Source organism: Triticum dicoccoides, chromosome 4B (assembly GCF_002162155.2).
Source record: "Triticum dicoccoides isolate Atlit2015 ecotype Zavitan chromosome 4B, WEW_v2.0, whole genome shotgun sequence".
In the NCBI taxonomy this organism is placed as follows: Eukaryota; Viridiplantae; Streptophyta; class Magnoliopsida; order Poales; family Poaceae; genus Triticum; species Triticum dicoccoides.
The window spans coordinates 445,164,529-445,170,693 of NC_041387.1; positions in this window are offsets into that span (position 1 = coordinate 445,164,529).

The following is a 6,165-nucleotide window of genomic DNA, read 5'->3' on the forward strand; positions in this document are numbered from 1 at the left end:
TAAACTTCTAGATAATATTATGGTAAATTATTCTCAATGGCATACTGAAAGATCTACTAATAAAAAAGTGCATGCGATAGAAGAAATTAATGTTTTGAGTGGAAAGATGGATGAAGTTATGAAATTATTTGCTACTAAGAGTGTTTCTTCTGATCCTAATGATATGCCCTTGTCTACTTTGATTTAGAATAATAATGAATCTATGGATGTGAATTTTGTTGGTAGGAATAATTTTGGTAACAACGCGTATAGAGGGAATTTTAATCCTAGGCCTTATCCTAGTAATCCTTCTAATAATTATGGAAATTCCTACAACAACTCTTATGAAATTTTAATAAGATGCCCTCTGAATTTGAGAGTAGTGTTAAAGAGTTTATGAATTCACAAAAGAATTTTAATGCGTTGCTTGAAGAGAAATTGCTTAAAGTTGATGATTTGGCTAGGAATGTTGATAGAATTTCTCTTGAAATTGGTTCTTTAAAGCTTAGATCTATTCCTCATAAACATGATATCAATGAGTCTCTCAAAGCTATGAGAATTTCCATTGATGAGTGCAAAGAAAGAACCGCTAGGATGCGTGCTTCCAAAGATGCCTTTATTAAAGCGTGTTCTTCCAATTCCTATGAAAATCAAGATGAAGATCTAAAAGTTATTGATGTGTCCCCCATTAAACCTTTGTTTTGCAATATAAATCTTGATGAAGCTGAATATGATCTTCCTTTACCTAGAAGGCGTTCTAAGAATTCGGAGTTTTTAGACCTTGATGATGAAATTGATGAAAGTGGGATTGAAAGAAATAAAAACCTAGATGTTGCTAAACCCACTATTTTGGATCTCAAGGAATTTAATTATGAAAATTGCTCTCTAATTTATTGTATTTCCTTGTTGCAATATGTGCTAAATTCTCCTCATGCTTATAGTCAAAATAAGGCCTTTACCGAACACATTGTTGATGCATTGATGCAATCTTATGAAGAAAAACTTGAGTTGAAAGTTTCTATCCCTAGAAAACTATGATGAGTGGGAACCTACTATTAAAATTAAAATTAAAAATTATGAGTTTCATGCATTGTGTGATTTGGGTGCTAGTGTCTCCACTATTCCCAAAACTTTGTGTGATTTGCTAGATTTCCGTGACTTTGATGATTGCTCTCTAAACTTGCATCTTGCGGATTCCACTATTAAAAAGCCTATGGGAAGAATTAATGATGTTCTTATTGTTTCAAATAGGAATTATGTGCCCGTAGATTTTATCGTTCTTGATATAGATTGCAATCCTTCATGTCCTATTATTCTTGGTAGACCTTTCCTTAGAACGATTGGTGCAATTATTGATATGAAGGAAGGGAATATTAGATTCCAATTTCCCTTAAAGAAGGGCATGGAACACTTCCCTAGAAAGAAAATAAAATTACCATATGAATCTATCATGAGAGCCACTTATGGATTGCCTACCAAAGATGGCAATACCTAGATCTATTCTTGCTTTTATGCCTAGCTAGGGGCGGTAAACGATAGCGCTTGTTGGGAGGCAACCCAATTTTAATTTTTGTTTTTTGTTTTTGCTTCTGTTTAGGAATAAATAATCCATCTAGCCTATGTTTAGATGTGGTTTTATGTTTTAATTAGTGTTTGTGCCAAGTAGAACCTATAGGATAACCTACGATGATAGTTGATTTGATTCTGCTGAAAAACAGAAACTTTGCATGCACGAATATAATTTTGTTAAATCACAGGAACGTTATTTTGCGTTGATTCTTTTTTCTTATGTTCAATAGACAAATTGTCAAGGACTTCCTATTTTGGTAGGATTTTTAGAGTTCCAGAAGTTTGCATTAGTTACATATTTCTACAGACTGTTCTGTTTTTGACAGATTCTGTTTTTCGTGTGTTGTTTGCTTATTTCAATGCATCTATGGCTAGTAACTTAGTTTATAAACCATAAAGAAGTTGGAATACAGTAGGTTTAACACCAATATAAATAAAGAATGAGTTCATTACAGTACCTTAAAGTAGTCTTTTGTTTTCTTTCACTAACGGAGCTCACGAGATTTCTATTGAGTTTTGTGTTGTGAAGTTTTCAAGTTTTGGGTGAATTCTTTTGATGGATTATGGAACAAGGAGTGGAAAGAGCCTAAGCTTGGGGATGCCCATGGCACCCCCAAGATAATCCAAGGACACCAAAAAGTCAAAGCTTGGGGATGCCCCGGAAGGCATCCCCTCTTTCGTCTACTTCCATCGGTAATTTACTTGGAGCTATATTTTTATTCACCACAGGATATGTGTTTCACTTGGAGCGTCTTGTATTATTTGCGTCTTTGCTTGTTAGTTTACCACAATCATCCTTGCTGTACACACCTTTTGAGAGAGCCATACACAAATTGGAATTTGCTAGAATACTCTATGTGCTTCACTTATATCTTTTGAGCTTGATAGCTTTGCTCATAGTGCTTCACTTATATCTTTTGAGCGTGATAATTTTTGCTCTAGTGCTTCACTTAGATCTTTTAGAGCACGGTGGTGGATTTGTTTTAAAGAAACTATTGATCTCTCATGCTTCACTTAGATTATTTTGAGAGTCATTAATAGCATGGTAATTTGCTTAATATTAATATACTTGGTATTCATGATTTGTGAAACTTTCTTTTGAGTGTGTTGAATACTAAGATAAGTTTGATGCTTGATAATTGTTTTGAGATATGGAGGTGATAATATCAAAGTTTTGCTAGTTGGGTGATTATGAATTTAAAGAATGCTTGTGTTGAAGTTTGTGATTCCCGTAGCATGCACGTATGGTGAACCGCTCTGTGATGAAGTTGGAGCACAATTTTATTTATTGATTGTCTTCCTTATGAGTGGCGGTCGGGGACGAGCGATGGTCTTTTCCTACCAATCTATCCCCCTAGGAGCATGTGCGTAGTTTTTTTGGTTTTTGATGACTTCTAAATTTTTGCAACAAGTGCATGAGTTCTTTTGATTAATGTTGAGTCCATGGATTATACGCACCCTTTCACCCTTCCATTATTGCTAGCCTCTCTTGTGCCGTGCAACTTTCGCCGGTACCATACACCCACCATATACCTTCCTCAAAACAACCACCATACCTACCTATTATGGCATTACCGTATCCATTCCGAGATATATTGCCATGCAACTTCCCATCGTTCCGTTCATATGACACACATTACTTTTGTCATATTGCTTTTTGCATGAACATGTAGTTGACATTGTATTTGTGGCAAGGCCACCTTCATAATTTTCATACATGTCACTCTTGATTCATTGCATATCCCGGTACACCGCCGGAGGCATTCATATAGAGTCATATTTTGTTCTAAGTATCGAGTTGTAATTGTTGAGTTGTAAGAAAAATAAAAGTGTGATGATCATCATTATTAGAGCATTGTCCCAGTGAGGAAAGGATGATGGAAACTATGATTCCCCCACAAGTCGGGATGAGACTTCGGACTTTATAAAAAAAAGGCCATAAAAAAAGGAGAAAAGGCCCAAAGAAAAAAAAGAAAAAGAAAGAAAAAAATAAAATGAGAGAAAAAACAGAGAAGGGACAATGCTACTATCCTTTTACCACACTTGTGCTTCAAAGTAGCACCGTGATCTTCATGATAGAGAGTCTCATATGTTGTCACTTTCATATACTAGTGGGAATTTTTCATTATAGAACTTGGCTTGTATATTCCAATGATGGGCTTCCTCAAAAGTGCCCTAGGTCTTCGTGAGCAAGCAAGTTGGATGCACACCCACTTAGTTTCTTTTGTTGAGCTTTCATATATTTATAGCTCTAGTGCATCCGTTGCATGGCAATCCCTACTCACTCACATTGATATCTATTAATGGGCATCTCCATAGCCCGTTGATACGCCTAGTTGATGTGAGACTATCTTCTCCTTTTTTGTCTTCTCCACAACCACCATTCTATTCCACATATAGTGCTATGTCCATGGCTCACGCTCATGTATTGCGTGAAAGTTGAAAGAGTTTGAGATTATTAAAGTATGAAACAATTGCTTGGCTTGCCATTGGGGTTGTGCATGATTAAATACTTTGTGTGATGAAGATAGAGCAACAACCAGACTATATGATTTTGTAGGGATAACTTTCTTTAGCCATGTTATTTTGAGAAGACATGATTGCTTTGATTAGTATGCTTGAAGTATTATTATTTTTATGTCAATATGAACTTTTGTATTGAATCTTTTGGATCTGAATATTCATGCCACAATTAAGAAGATTTACATTGAAATTATGCCAAAGTATCACCTCGCATCAAAAATTCTCTTTTTATCATTTACCTACTCGAGGATGAGCAGGAATTAAGCTTGGGGATGCCTGATACGTCTCCAACGTATCTATAATTTTTGATTGCTCCATGCTACTTTATCTACTATTTTGGACTATATTGGGCTTTATTTTCCACTTTTATATTATTTTGGAACTAACCTATTAACCGGAGGCCTAGCCCAGAACTGCTGTTTTTTGCCTATTTCAGTGTTTCGAAGAAACAGAATATCAAACGGAGTCCAAACGGAATGAAACCTTCGGGAACGTGATTTTCTCACCGAACGTGATCCAGGAGACTTGGAACCTACTCCAAGGAACAAAAGAGGCGGTCACGAGGGTGGGGGCGCCCCCCTACCTCGTGGGCCCCCTGTTGCTCCACCGACGTACTCCTTCCTCCTATATATACCTACGTACCCCCGACAGATCAAATACGGAGCCAAAAACCTAATTCCACCGCCGCAACTTTCTGTATCCACGAGATCCCATCTTGGGGCCTGTTCCGGAGCTCCGCCGGAGGGGGCATCCACCACGGAGGGCTTCTACATTAACACCATAGCCCCTCCGACGAAGTGTGAGTAGTTTACTTCAGACCTTCGGGTCCATAGTTAGTAGCTAGATGGCTTCTTCTCTCTTTTTGGATCTCAATACAATGTTCTCCCCCTCTCTTGTGGAGATCTATTCGATGTAATCTTCTTTTTGCGGTGTGTTTGTTGAGACCGATGAATTGTGGGTTTATGATCCAGCTTATCTATGAATAATATTTGAATCTTCTCTGAATTCTTTTATGTATGATTGAGTTATCTTTGCAAGTCTCTTCGAATTATCCGTTTGGTTTGGCCAACTAGATTGGTAGTTCTTGCAATGGGAGAAGTGCTTAGCTTTGGGTTCAATCTTGCGGTGTCCTTTCCCAGTGACAGAAGGGGCAGCAAGGCACGTATTGTATTGTTGCCATCGAGGATAACAAGATGTTTTTTTTATCATATTGCATGAATTTATCCCTCTACATCATGTCATCTTGCTTAAGGCGTTACTCTGTTTTTAACTTAATACTCTAGATGCATGCTGGATAGCGGTCGATGAGTGCAGTAATAGAAGTAGATGCAGAATTGTTTCGATCTACTTGTCTTGGACGTGATGCCTATATACATGATCATACCTAGATATACTCATAACTATGCTCAATTCTGTCAATTGCTCAACAGTAATTTGTTCACCCACCGTAGAATACTTATGCTCTTGAGAGAAGTTACTAGTGAAACCTATGGCCCCCGGGCCTATATTCATCATATCAATATCCATTACTTTAATACTTGCTTTGTTTTTACTTTGCCTTTTACTTTTCACTTTGCATCTCTATATCAAAAATACCAAAAATATTATTTATCATCTCTATCAGATCTCACCCTCGTAAGTGACCGTGATGGGATTGACAACCCCTAATCACGTTGGTTGCGAGTAGCTATCGTTTTGTGCAGGTACGAGGGACTTGTGCGTGGCCTCCTACTGGATTGATACCTTGGTTCTCAAAAACTGAGGGAAATACTTACACTACTTTGTTGCATCATCCTCTCCTCTCCGGGGAAATCCAACGCAGTGCTCAAGAGGTAGCAAAGCCGGCGCCGCGGGCGACATCTCCACGGCGGCTCTCCCCCAGTGTGAGGCCCCTTCGGCGGCGGCGTCCATACCAGCCGGATCTGCTGCTGCTGCTCCGGCTCTCGCTCGCTCGCTCGCGCTGCTGCTGCTGCTCCGGCTCTCGCTCTATCGCTCATGCGCCTAGCTGATGCTGCTGCTCTCCCCCTCGCTCGTGCTGCTGCTCTGCTCCGATTAAGCCATACTTCAGTCGACTGAATCGACTTTTGGGTGAGT